At 54.0% G+C, this 14,438-nt stretch overlaps 1 long non-coding RNA gene across 1 annotated transcript; it reads right to left on the bottom strand.

Annotated features, from left to right (window-relative positions):
• Positions 1 to 11,791: 11,791 nt before the first annotated feature.
• LOC145526528 (uncharacterized) lies at positions 11,792 to 13,922 on the bottom strand. The gene is made up of 3 exons (XR_014068968.1): positions 13,752 to 13,922; positions 12,912 to 13,134; positions 11,792 to 12,047 (listed from the first exon to the last, which is right to left on the bottom strand). It is a non-coding gene; the product is annotated as an uncharacterized LOC145526528 (long non-coding RNA).
• Between the last annotated feature and the right edge of the window lie 516 nt (positions 13,923 to 14,438).

Below are 14,438 nucleotides of genomic sequence, written 5' to 3'. Positions count from 1 at the left end.
CAGAAGTGAAATGGGACACACTTCCCCTTGCGAGACAAGAAGCAAGTCGGCCCACCTCCTCCCCACCGCCTCCTGCAGGAGCGGGAGCCTGGCTGCCACCGCTGGGGTCGAGACTCGGGGGACGACAAGAGAGGCGCTGGCCTGGTGTAGGGACCCACACAGGGAGCTGGGGTCCACCTCCCACTGCGCTCGCCGCCTCGGGCAGCATCCCTGTGACTAGAAGATGCTATTTCTACCCAGTTTTGTGATTTAGGCTCTAAGGCGGTTGATCTCCAGGCAGAGCTGCAGCCAGCCGGTCCCTGCAGGAGGGAGGGGTGTGTGGTTTGTTCACTTGTTCACTGTTAACACATTCAGCTTCGACTTTCCCATCCATTGTTACATTAAGACCCATCTATGTGCCAGGCTTTGAGTGGATACAGGAGGGAGAAGGGCACCATCAAAGGCCACACAAATAAATATGGTGATGGCTGTGAAATAAAAACAGTTGGGAAAAATGCTCCAAAGGTCATGGAGAGGCCACTGTGCAAGGTCTGACAGGCACCTGACCGAGACTGGGGCTCATGGAGGCTCTTCCATGGAGACCTGGTGGATGACAGGGCCTGCAAAGGGCAGGACAGACGGGAGCTCCTGGCTGGAGGAGATTGAGACCCTGTGACAGAAAAGCTTCGGGGCTAGTGGGGGACGATGTCGTCACAGAGACTGGATCACACAGGACCTTGCAGGCTTCGCAAAGGGTCTACCTGTTCGGTGCATCCTCCAGCGGTGTGTTGAAGGCTGGGGGAACTTGGGCAAGTCTTTCTCCTCCCCCTGCCTCAGTTTCCTCATCTTTTCAGTAGGAACATGCTCACTGTCCTTGCAGGGGTTTGACGAGCCGTTACATAGAGCGCTGGCGCGGCATCTGGCACGGTGGAGGTGCCCCCGAAGTGGAGCCATTAGTCTAATTGTGACTGAGCTGGGCCAGGAATCCAGGCTCCAGTGGCTGCAGTTCCTGCCTCCCGCACCCGCTCTCCCCCCGGGGTTCTTCCAGGAGACACGGAGCCAGGAGCCGTCATCGGGCTGAACACATTGGCCCGAGCTCCAGCTTGCTCTCTGCTAAAGTGTTTCCCTGCTGTCACATCACTGCCCTTTGCCAGTCACGCTAATGACGCCTGGAAAGTGGCTCTGGTCCACAGCCACAGCCAGACTAGGAGCCCACGTCCCCTCCCTCCTTCTAGTCCCCGTGGCGCCCCAGGCAGGATCCAGCAGATGACTGACTAGCCAGTCTGCAGACCCCCGATTCCTGCCATGGCAGCCATGTGCCTGCAGGTGAGCGGCAGGGGTGATGCAGAGCCCGCAGCCCCGGGCCTGAATACAGCAGGACTGCATTATCCTGCAAGGGTAGAGGCACCTGGAACCCCTCTCTTCTGATTCAGGGAAGGAATCTCCCTAGAGGGGGAAAGGAGCTGGCCCGGAGGACGCACGCCTGGAGCCACGCAGGTGCTCTACTTGCTACCTGGCTCCTTTCTAGCAACAACCCCTCATGCTGGGGACCACGGGCCACTTTTACAGATAAGGACCCTCTGGGGATCAGAGTCACCCAGCTGACAAGTGGGAGAGTCTGGATTCTAATCCAGGTCACCACGATCTTGCCTTGGCACCCGCCCCTTGGCTGGTGGCCCTTTGGGCTGGGTTTTGCTATATTTTTGTATTTCATCTGACGTAAGCCGGATTGTAGGAGGCCTGGAAGCGAAGTGGGCAAGGTTGAGCTTCATTTCTCCATCCGGCGAGAGGCCACAGGCTGGAGGCACCTCCGCGCTGGGTGGGGGTGGGGCCCCCCTTCGTGGTTTCAGAGAGGAAGCCGAGGTCTGGAGGTGAAGGGCGGCTTGCCCAAGGTTACCAGGGTGGTCGGTGCAGAGCTGGGCCAGGGGGGCTTTCGTTGTGTCTCCTTTGTGACCTCCCTTGTTGGCCTCTGGGCCACTGTCCAAGCTCTTCCCATTGGAGAATCCCAGCCCAGGGACCCTGGACCTCCTTTCTGAGTCTCATTCCCCCGGCGACCCGGTCCTGTAATTCTGACCACCATCAACATGCCTGTGAGTCTCCACTTGAGACCTCTAGCCTGGACTCTGAACTCCAACCTGTCTGTCCAGCTGCCTTCTTGGCCCTCCCTCGAGACCTGAGAGCATAATGAACTGGACGTGCCCATAACACAGCTCTTAGGAACTCCCTGCTGGTCCAGTGGTTAGGACTCTGCGCTTTCACTGCCAAGGGCCTGGGTTCTGTCCCTGGTCAGGGAACTAATACCCCACAAGCCATGTGGTGTGGCCAAAAAAAAAAAACAACAACCAAAAAACGAAAAACAGGTCTTGATTTAGCTGCATCCTCCCTGCTACCGCCTAAACCTGCTCCTCCCACAGTGTTAGTTTTAGTCAATCCTAAAGGAGATCAACCCTGAATATTCACTGGAAGGACTGATGATGCAGCTGAAGCTCCAATACTTTGGCCACCTGATGAAAAGAGTCGACTCATTGGAAAAGACCCTGAAGCTGGGAAAGATTGAGGGCAGGAGGAGAAGGGGGTGACAGATGATGAGATGGTTGGATGGCATCACCGACTCAATGGACATGAACTTGAGCAAACTCCAGGAGAGAGTGGAGGGCAGAGGAGGATGGCGTGCTGCAGTCCATGGGGTTGCAAAGAGTTGTACACAACTTAGCAACTGAATGACAATAACAACCAACATCTACCCAGTTTTCAGGCTGAAAGCCTTGGAGTTATCTTTTATTTCCTTCTCTCCACCCCCATATCTAATCCACTAGCAAAAATGTACTGTGACCCTTCTTCCCATCTCCACCTTTATCTGAAGCAGCAGCCACTGGCTGGTCCTCCCGCATCCTTCTTTGCCTTGAAGACTTTACTTACAGTGACTAACGTGCTGTCTTTCAAACACAAACAGGGGGCATCCTTTTCCCGCCTGAAAACCCTCCAGTGACTTCCCATCAACTTGGGATGAAATCCTGACTCCTTGCCATGACCCACACGGCGATATGGAGCCTGGGCTTCTGGAAGCTTCTTTCACTTGCTCTTGCTCACTCTGAAAGAGGCAGTGCCTCCTCCTTCTGCTGCATGGATGCCCCAAGGTTGCCCCTGCCTCGGGGCCTTTGCACGACTCTCCCCTCTTCCTGGAATCCTCCTCCCAGGATCGTGGCTCTGTTGCTTCCTCATTGTTGGTGTCACCTGTCGCCCTCCCTGACTCCCCTGTCTGGAGAAGCACCCTCCCTCTGCCCTCCACTGCCCATCACGACCCCCGTCATCTCCCCCTCGCAGCCCCAGACATCACTTGAATCCACCCGCATCACTGGCCCACATGTGCACTGCCTTCTCAGTGGAATGTAAGTTCTGGGACTGTTTCCCATTCCTGCCTCCATACTTACAGAAACAGGGTGCCTGGCATGCAGCAGGTACTCAAACACAAGGGCCCAAGTTTCACGTCAGGTTCCTCCTGGGTTGCTATCCCCAGACTCTCCTGCAAGACAGCACTTCCCCGTCCTTTGATTTCTTTACAACAGTCGTTTCTTTAGGTGCTCAGAGGTCGCTCAGTCACCTGCCTGCTCTTCCCACTACAAGCTTTGTGACCTTGGGCATGTTACTTAATCTCTCTGGGCCTCGGTTTTGTGGGCTGTAAAGTGACAACAGTAACAGTGCCCACCTCATAGGTGAGTGTGTGTGTGTGTGTGTGTGTGTGTGTGTGTGTGTGTGTGTGTGTGTGTGTGTGTGTGTGTGTGTGTGTGTGTGTGCGCGCGCGCGCGCACGCGCGCTCAGTTGTGTCCAACTCTTTGCAACCCCATGGACTGGACTGCCAGGCTCCTCTGCCCATGCAGTTCTCCAGACAAGAATACTAGAGTGCCACTCCTTCTCCAAGGTTACCTCTACTGCGATTTTCACCATCATTGGCACCAGTTTGATTCTTGGAAGGCAAGACTCGTTTCCTCTCTGCCTCCGGGCAGTAACACGTACCTGGCCAGTCTGCCTGCTGGCACCCTCCGGGGGCTTCCTATCCCACTTGGGAAGAGACCAAGCCCCTGGGGCCGCCTGGCAGCCCTGCCTCCTTCTGCAGCCTCACCTCGCACAGCTTTCCCTCTTGTTCAACCCTCTGCAGTCACACCAACCTCATGTTAATTCTTCTTTTAAAAAAAGTATTTACTTACTTTGTTGCGTGGGGCTTGCATGCAGCATGTGGGATCTTTCGTGGTGGTGTGCAGACCCTCCAGTTGTGTTGCACTGGCTTAGTTGCTCTGTGGCATGCGGGATCTTAGTTCCCTGACCAGGGATTGAACCTGAGTTGCAAGGCGGACTCTTAACCACTGGACCACCAGACCAGGAAGTCCCCTCATGTCAAGTTCTTTGTTCAACTGCTGCTCATCCCACGCCAGGCACTCTGTCTGGAATGACCTTTCTCTCTTCCTGCCCCTGCTCGAGGCCTCGTCCCTTGGTCATGGCCCTTCAGCCTCCCGAGACCCCTGACAGGTCTTGTCACAGCCGTGAGCAGGCATGCATGCCTGCCCTGGGTGGACGTGTGCCTTTCCTACAAGACCCTGAGCTCCCCGAGGGCAGAGACGCGGTCATCCTCTGTCAGCTTTGTACTCACAGTGTTTGCACACAGTAAATATTAAGTGAAGGAGTGGAGACAGCCTTCGGATTGCACACACAACCGCGCCGAAAGAAAAATCTGCTGCCTTTGCAGAACCAACCGGCCTCTCTCACCAGCCTCCAGCCACAGAGCAGGAACAGCCCTCCCGACTTCCAGGAGGGTCCACTTGCTCGCAGCATGGCCAGGGGCAGCCCCTGCTTGCAGGCTGCCTTCTTCCACATGGTGCCCACAAGGTTGCAGGCATCGGGAGAGCCTTTGCTCAGCGAGGCCAAGATAGAAAGTGGACATGAAGCAGCGGCTCTGTCGGGAAGTCCGTCTGGCTCCCTGAGCTCGGCTGGCTCACGGCCAGACGTCCAGTTCTTCCTTCCCTCTCGAAGCAGGGCGACTCTGGGGTCCCGATGCCCTCATTTTTCTGGCTGATGGTGTTTCCTTCGATTGCTTGGACCAGAGGTCCTCGCAGGCTCCAGCCCTGGGCTGGTCCCCCACCCCAAGTCTGAGCCAGAACGTGCCAAAATGAGAAAAATCGGGACACCACAGAGAGTTCTTGTAAAGCGAAATTAATTCTCAGATTGTCTGCCCTCCTTTTTTTGTGTGTCAAGACGCCCTTTCTTTTATGAAACAAGGGTGATGGAGGTTGAGATGGGTTTTCTTTCCATCTTTTTTTTTCCTCTTAATGTCACCACTTGTCAAATTACCTACTTAATTTTCTTTTGAAATTTCCTGGTCCGTGGACAGCAGCTGAGTGGGGGTGAACGCTCTCTCCACACTGCAGCTCCTCCATGGAGAGGATGAAATGCAGAGGAAACACAGGAGCCGGCCGTGAATTATTGATGGGCTGCGATGTGGAAGAGGGGACACGCTTGTTCTGGTTGCATCCTGGGGTCACTGGGGAGCAGTTTCAGATGGGCACGTCCCGGGCTTGGAATAGTTTCTGACAGGCAATTATTCAACCACAGAGCGGGCCACCCCATCACAGTTGTCCAGGCACAGCTGGGGCGGCTCCATTAGGGGCTGGTAGAGAAAATATTCTGGCCAGGGTCGGGGTGGGGGGACCAATTAAGAGTCTTTGTCTTAGATTCAACCTGCTTTCAGCACTAGTTGCAGCACTTACTACCTGTGTAACCTTGGGCAAGTCCGATTCCTATTTAAAATGGGGGTAATCATTGTCACCCTCGGGGTCCCATGAGGTTTCAAGAAAGGAGTGAGACCTTCCAGGAGGGTGAATCCTGCCCCCAGGGAGCTTACTTAGAGTCTGGTAGAGAGCAGGAGACTCACAGAGAAAGGATGGTGTGAAGCAATTTACCCACAAAGATCTGCAGGAGTGGCCCAGACTTCTGAGCTGGGGGTGTTTCTGAGGATGTGTTTCTGAGGACGGGTGATCAGGGGAGGAGGTCACACTTAAACTGAACCTGGAGACACTTCCCAAGCTGGACAAGTAGAGAGGAAAGGGTGGGGAGCTTCCTGGGAGGAGAGCATACAGCAGTCTATTAAGTATGAGTCTGTTGTTAGTTGCTCAGTCATGTCTGACTCTTTACCGCCCCAAAGACTACAGCCCACCAGGCTCCTCTGTCCAGGGAATTCTCTAGGCAAGAATACTGGAGTGGGTAGCCATTTTCTTCTCCAGGTGATCTTCCCAATTCAGGGATTGAACCCGAGTTCTCCTGCATTGCAGGCAGATTCTTTATCGTCCGACCACCAGGGAAGCCCAAATATGGGTCTAGTAAGTAGCTATTATTATTATCTAACTCTCCAGGGCAGAGCAATCTCTCCTTCCCTGGGCTGTCACAGCTCTGCGGTCACATTCCTAGCACATGAGAGATGCTTGGTGCATGCTGAATGAACGGGATTGGCTCAGAATAGAGGGAGATATGATTAGATCTAAGTGACCTGGGGAAAGTGAGAGCTTTCTTCCATCCAGTCATACACACCTGTCCATTATCCAACAACACCCATATCCATCCATCCATCCATATGTTTCAGGCAGAGAACAAGAAAAAGCCACTCAAAGCTTACATCAAGTGGGACAGGGCTTACAGATATGAATCAAATAATGACATGAAGAAGTATAAAACTGCAACTGTGAAGTGCTACAGTCAGAGGGGTTCATGGTGCCAGGAGAGTCCAAACCAGAGCGATTTGACCTATCCAGGGAGGTCAGAAAGTCTCCTCAAGCAGGTGAGAACTCATGGGTGAGCTGGAGTAACTGGAAGGATCGGAAGTGTGTTGGGGGATGTTCCAGGTGGTGAGGGCAGAGCACATGCCAGGGCAAGACGAAGTTGCAGGTGGGGTGTCAGCCTGTTGATGTGGGGCCTCCTGGGCCTGTTTAGGATTTCGATTTTTATCCGCAGAGGTTCTAAGCAAGCATCAGGTGACATGATCAGATTTAAATTTTGTAAAAACTGTCTGGCTGTGGTTATAGAAAATGGCAGTAGGGGTGGGACAGGCAGCTGTAACAGCAGGAGACCTGTGAGAAGCCAGGAAACCCAGGATGGAACCTCGGCTGGGAAGGGGTGGGGGAGGGGACACGTGGGTGGGGAGGCCATTTAGGAGATAAAGGGACGTGACTGGGCGATGTGTCTGGTGGGAAGAACGAGGGCGAGGGAGCTGCCTAGGATGATACCTAGGTTTCTGGATGCAGCTGTTGCCAGGCAACAGAGTGAAGGCGAGAAGAGAGCGGGGGAAGGGGTGGGACACATTTTCTCTTGCTGTTGTTATTATGTCTGTGTTTGCAAAATAAGGATGTCGGGAGTGTGGGCGTGCACCGCTCCCCGAATGAACAAACGAACGCCTGCTCAGGGGTGGGAAGGCTGGTTTGAGAAGACTGCACACGGCAGGCTTCAGAGCTGGGCGAGGGAGCTAGCCTTCCAGGCTTGGCTCTGCATCAGGGCAGCTGTGTGACCTGAGGGGGCAGCTTCACCTCTGTGGGCTTCGGCTCTACAATGGACAGGATCAGCATTTGGTGCAAACTCTTAGTTGAGGCATGTGGCATTTTAAGGGCATAAAGCAACCTGAGTCTTACTTGTGTCCACTGGCATTATTTACAGGGCTCCCCCTTGGAAAGTTATTCCTGGTAGATTCCCTTTATCTAGAGCCTGAAGGTTAAAACAGCACAGAGGAGACTTCCCTGGTGGTCGATGGCTAGGACTGCGTGCTCCCAATGCAGGGAGTTGGACCCCCGGGTTTCCCTGCCCAGGGAACGAGATCCTGCATGGCTCAACTAAGAGTTTGCACCGAAGGCTGATCCCGCATACTGAGCCCACATGCTGCACCTAGGATCCAGTGCAGCCAAATACATAAATATTCACAAAACAAAAACAAAAAAATCAGCATTGAGTCTAGCATGTGAGCTCAGAGGACTTGAAGAGCCTCTTTGCCCCATCCTCTGATTTTACACAGGGGCAGCGCTTGTGTCCGACTGATCCTTTTCTCCCTCCTCCTGCCTGACCCTGCATGTAGCAGAACAGGGGGAACAGTTTTCATAGAACCACAAAGCTACAGGGCAGAAGAGCGCCCTTAGAGGTCAGCCCCACTGTCCTCTTCTTGCTTTGGGGGTGGGGATTCTTTTGCAGCCTACCACTGTTTCTTAGCACAGATGGGGCTAGGCAGAGCTGTGGGGATGAGCTAAGATCACAGACAGGTGATGCTGAGCATCTGGGGGAAGAGTCATGAAGGGGACATCTGAAGCTGTGTCCTGCTAAGCTGGGGTCCTTTCTGACTCATTGGAGATGTCTTCTTGTCATGCACCCCTGCCGTGACTCCTAGGTGTCCTCCACAGGCTGCAGGATGCTCTCTGCAAAAAAGGAATTCAGAAAACCCAGCCTACACCCGCCCAACCCCCCCGCCCCATACAAGATATGGAGACAAAAACCTGGTTGGAACCTCAGGGCCGAGGTTTCCATGGTGGCTCCACTCTGCTGCCCTTCCCATTGGCTGTGTGTCCTGCTCTGGCTTTAGCAACAGAGGCTCAGATACACGTCTCCTTCCTGATTGGCCAGACTGGTGCTGCAGCGCCATGGCAACAGGGGCAGAGGGACCAGTCTCTGCAGAACAACTTGAGTCACTCTCTACCTGGGGTGGGGCTGAGATCCAGAGGGCTGCTTGCAGGGGATGCAAACTGAAACAGGTAGCCCCACCTCAGCTCAAAGTCAGGTGGGTCAGTCGTTGGTCGCCCAGCGTGTTGGGAGGCTGCTGAGCTTCTCCTCCTTGTCTCATCTATCCTGTATCTTGCAGCATCTTCCCAATCCTTCTCTTGCCCCAGGGCTACTGTCTCCACAGAAGGAAAAATCAAACCTCTAGCAGTGCCACCAGTTAACTCATTTGCCCAAAGTCACACAAGTTACAAGTTAGAACTTGAACCCTCATTATATTGCCTGACTTAAATAAAGGCTTTAGAGGGTCTTTGGTGGAAAATCTAGGGGTCCTTTTTTTTTTTTTTAATAGACTTTGTTTTTCAGAGCACTTTTACGTTCATAGCAAAGGTACAGAGCTGAAGGTACAGCAATTTCCCATAGTGCTTTCAGTTTTAATAGCAATCCTCCTTTAATTCATCAAACAGCTGATGCTCACCCAAACACTCTCCCAACAGATCTCTGATCCTCCCAATAACTCTTGAGTTTGGTAAGTCAAGAAGGAATGACCGGTCTTAAGATGAGGCCACCAGAGAAGGCAAGCAATTTGTTCCATGTCACACAGTATATTCATACCAGGGCTGGCTCTCCAACCCAGGCCTCTTAAATCCTTGTCAGGGGTCTACCCCCAAACCATCGGCTTATCCATACCAGGGGGCCCCCAGGAGGGTTGAAGGGATGCTCCGAGGGGTTCTCTTATCTGTTTAGAGAACAGTTGCTGAATAGAATCAATGTCTCTAACGTGGACCAAGGGTTTCACATCAAAACTCCAGTCCCTGTCAGGCAATTCCTAAATGTAGCTCCAGTTCCCAGGAAGGGCTCTTGTTTCACCACAAACCTTGCTGTCCACCCTGCTACATGGATGCAAGAAGATACACTCATAAACATAACTACAGTCAGTTTAACATTGCTCTGCACTTGAATTTGAGCTGAGGGCCTGCCTGACTCCTCATTGCAGCCTTGGGTCTTCACTGTCCACTGTTTACAGATGCAGAGGCTGGCTTCAAGGAAGGTCGGCCTGCATGCCAAGGTCACACAGGTGGCAGGCAGCCACACTTCCGACAGGAGGCCACCTGACTCAAAAGCGGGCTGACTTGAACACGTGACGGGCTCTCTGCCCCCACAGGATGCCGAACGGCATCCTGTGGCATCCACGAGGCATCGAGAGCAGATGCTCTTGCTCTTGGGTGTGCATTTCCCACAGTGGAGGCAGTGGCTGGACCTACTTTTCGGTGCTGGAGAAGGCAGGCTCAGAGGATCTACTTTGTGTTAGGGATTTAGAAATCCTTGGCTCCTGAGGAGTGACCCAGTGCCCCCAACACCCTCTCCTGTGGCCTAGCATCTCAGCTTTGTGACCCTTCAGGAAGATGTGCTGGGTGGCTGGTACTCAGCCATCAACTTGGAGGAAGGAAAACCCAGTGGCGTCCTTGCTCGGAATCTGAGCCCCTGCTAAAAACGAACGCTTTGGCAGATTTCTTTCCTTCCTGCTCAGCTCGGGCTCCCTGAAGCTCTTGCCCTGAAACACAGCCCAGCCACCTAGCCTGCCCTCCTGCCCTCCCAAGGGCAAGGATCATGGAGGGCACAGAAGGCGGGGGCTCACACCCATCACTCTGTCCCCCCAAGTGCCACACCAGTAAGGGGCAGGCCCAGGAATTACCATCAGCAACAGTCTGCAGCATCCTCCCTGGGCCAGACACCCCACAGGAGCTAGGGAGATGGACAGGAATGTGCCCCTATATCCCTGCCCTCATGGAAGCTGCTGCCTGGTGGAGGGGATGGACGATGGACCATAAGTGAATAAGTCGTGATTTCCAACAGCAGTAAATGCTGTGGATGACAGACTTCCCTGGCAGTCCAGTGGTTAAGACTCTGTGTTCCCAATGCAGGAGACGCCGGTTCGATCCCTGATCAGGGAGTTAGGATCCCGCGTGCCACAAGGCACGGCCAAAAAAAAAAAAGCCAAGGACTTGTGGACGGGATGAGACAGGGTAATGGGACAGGGAGTGGCTGGCTAGGACAGAGGGTATGTGTGTCCTGTTTCAGCCAGGATGGTCGGGAAATGCCTCTCTGAGGAGGTGATATCTGAGCGCAAAGATCTTGGATAAAGAAGGGGAAACCGTTGATAGGCGAAGTGGGAGAGGCTGTGGCACGACTGAAGCGACTTAGCAGCAGCAGCAGCAGGCAACAAATGTCTGCTGAACCCCTACTCTGCATCAAGGGACCAGGACAGACGGGGGACCTGCCCAAGGCGTGGTGGGAGCCCAGAGGAAGTACCACCCAGGCCTGGAGAGCCAGGAAGTCTTCCAGGAGGAAGCAACAATCCTTTGGAGGCCTGAAGGATGTCAGGTCAAGCACAGTGGGGCAGCAGGGGCATGGAAGATGGTTCCAGCGGAAGAACAGCAGCTGCAAAGGCCAGAGGGAGGGAGAGCTGGGGACTGTCCGGCAAAGGCAAAGAGCTGTGTCTGAAGCAGAGAGGGGAAGGGAGGAGCTTATAGGGCATCCCTGGTAGCTCAGCTGGTAAAGAATCCGCCTGCAATGCAGGAGAACCTGGTTCGATTCCTGGGTCAGGAAGATCCCCTGGAGAAGGAAATGGCCAGTATTCTGACCTGGAAAATCCCATGGACAGAGGAGCTTGGTGGGCGACAGTCCATGGGGTCTCAAAGAGTCAGACACAGCTGAGTGACTAAGCACGAATGGGGTCAAAGTGGGCCTCGGGGGCCAGTTAGAAGACTGCCTTCAGCCTTCTCCTCCTTCAGCCTTCTCCTCCTTCAGTCTTCTCCTGAAGGTAGTCTGCATAGGGTCGCCAGGTTTAGCAAAAAAAAAAAAAAAAATACAGGCTGTCTTGTTAACTTTGAATTTCAGATCAACAACACATACATTTTTAAGTATAATTATAGGCATGCAATATGTGGAACATTCTTATACTAAAATCCCTTACTTGTTGATCTGAAATTCAGTTTTAAAGGGGCCTCCTGCATCCTCTCTGGCAACCCTGAGTTGGGGCCCACAAAGGGGTTTTATGCAGGGGATGACATGGTTGGATTTACATTTTATGAAACCTCCAGGATTTGTGGGAAAACACACTGATGGAGACCAGGAAGAGGGCGGGATGATGAGTCCCTTTGTCCAGGCTGGAGACTCAGAGGCAGGGACCAGGGCCTCTCATCACGTCACCTGCCTCCGTGCGGGTGGCCCTGGGTAAATCCCTCAGCTGATGCTGTCTCAGATGGGTGACTGAAGACCATGTCAGACTGCGGCTGGTCTGTTCCCTCCGGGGCCCTCAGCATCCCCTTCTGTCGAGTGAAGGGGTCAGACAGATAATCAGAAGAGATGGTTCACAAGCGCCCTTCTGTTCCTGCCGCCCTGGGCTCTCTATCCATCCTCCATCTGACGTCTCTCTGGGATGTTGCCCCACCACTGTGACAAGTCCAGACCCGAGACAGCTGGCTCCGAGTCCCCCTCCCTCGGCCCCTTGCTCTTTCTTCCCTTCCCACATCACTCCAGCCGAGGAATGCATGAAACGCCCCCACACTGGGTTTGGGAGAAGGCATTCAGCGTCCGCTGAGGTCCTGCCGTGTGCTGGGCTGGGTCCTCCACATCACTGGTGGTGCTTTAGACTCTCAGTCGTGTCCGACTCTTTGTGACCTCCTGGACTGCAAGCCCTCCAGGCTCCTCTGTCTGTGGGATTTTCTAGGCAAGAATACTGGAGTGGGTTGCCATTTCCTTCTCCAGGGTCAAACTCGAGTCTCCCGCATTGCAGTTGGATTCTTCACCAACTGAGCCACCCAGAACTTCCCGATGTACAGCATTCATCTCCGTTAATTCTCACAAGAGCCTCTCAGGGAGGGGATCATGATTCCCATTGCACAGATCAGAGAACCGAGGCTCAAGTGGTGCAGCTGCTGCCCAGCTGTGCAATGCAGACCTGGGGTGGAGTCTGGGACCGGTCGGCGCCAGGGCTCTGTCCTCCCACTGTCTCCAGGAAGCGTCCCCGGGAGCCCCTAATCCCCCCACAGTTATCACTGGGGCTTGGTCAGCAGTCTCCTTGTCCCACAGCGGGCATGTGACACCCTGGCTCTTTCTGAGTTAAGCCGGGGACTAAAACGCATTGCTGTGATGCTCATCTGCCAGGGGCTTTCCGGTTTAGGAAACTTTACCATCTGTGCCCTCCTCACGACCCCGTGGGGACTCAGCATGGCCCCACAGCCCTCTTAGCCTGCAGCTCTGCCGCAGTGGAGTCTTCATTAAATATTAACGGGGCCGCTCCCGGCACTGCTGTGACGTCAATTACCGGGCTGCTTGATGAGAGCTGTGGCCTCCTTTCCAAGGTGAAGCGGTGCCCGGAATTCAGCCGGCTCAGATGGTGTCCCTGGGGGCCGGCTGTTGGAGAAGATGCCGCTAATGTAAGGCATGGCAGGAGTCCAGGAACTTTCCTCTCATCTCTCCGGCTCCCTTGGGGCCCCGGTGGCATCCTGATGCTGGCACAATGCGTTCAGTCATTTGGTAGGTATTTATTGAGCACCTGCTGTATGCCAAGCACGTACAGCAGGTGAGACGGTTCGATAGCATCACTGACTCAATGGACATCAAACTCCGGGAGATGGTGAAGGACAGGGAAGCCTGGCATGCTGCAGTCCATGGGGTCGCAAAGAGTCAGACACAACTTAGTGACTGAACAACAAGTATGCCAAGCACAGGTCTAGGCTCTGGGGATGCAGTCATGATGGTGACAAGGTCTTTCATCATGGGACATTCTTGTCTGGTGGTGGAGAGGGAGAAACTGTCTTAACACAGAACGGTTGACCCAGCGCTGTGCGCCAGAGCAGGAGCCCATCCCAGCCTGCCTGTGACCAAGGGATCCTCCCAGAGGAAACTAGAATTAAGCTAAACCCAAAGAAGGAGCCCAAGTTCGGTCTGAAAAGAGGACGGGTGAGGGTTTTAGCAGGAAGGACTAGGATCAGATCTCAGACCCGAGTTCTATCCATCCTGTCGGTTACCTGCAGCTGGGTTCCCACTGTACCGGCTGCTACAAGGACTCTAGGAAGCCACAGCTAACAATAGCAGAGGGTTTGATGCTCAGCGAGAACTCAGGAGTAGCTGTTATGAAAATAGCTCTGTGCCTTCATAGAATTCCTCACCCTGTCAGGGATCCTTACAAACTGGGGCTCAGAGGTGTGACATCACAAAGCCCTGGGTAATACTGTGGGTCAGACCCCAGCCGGACACAAGACCCCAGGCTCTGATGGGGCTCTCTGACATTTTCCAGCCACAGGCAACCCAGCTGGGGTCTCAGCTCAATGAGACCCAGAATCCCACGAGAGATCTCAGTGTGAATTCCTCAGCCTTCTTTGAGGTTAAGGCTGCAGCTGCCCAAGGACAAGCCCAGGCCTTGGCTTTGGGGGGGAGCCAGGGCCTGGGCCTTGCTCTGCTGGGAATCTGCTGTGTGACTGTGAGTGAATTTCCTTCCCTCTCTGAGCTTCAGTTCCCCATAGTTAACACTAACACCAGCCTGGGTCTCTGATCCTCACAAAGGAATTATTTTTAATTTCCTGTTAAAGATGAGGAACCAGGCCACAGAGCAAGTGGGGGCTGGATTTGGAGCCAGGCTCGTCTGCTGGCAGAGCTGGCTAACAGCCCATCATGCAGTGTGGTCTCAGAGTAGGAAAGCCAGCCTCAGTTGTCTC

This window comes from Giraffa tippelskirchi, chromosome 11 (genome assembly GCF_054371585.1).
Source record: "Giraffa tippelskirchi isolate mGirTip1 chromosome 11, T2T-mGirTip1v1.2.pri, whole genome shotgun sequence".
In the NCBI taxonomy this organism is placed as follows: Eukaryota; Metazoa; Chordata; class Mammalia; order Artiodactyla; family Giraffidae; genus Giraffa; species Giraffa tippelskirchi.
Note: the sequence above shows the minus strand (reverse complement) of the source record. Positions and strands in the feature narration are given on the sequence as shown.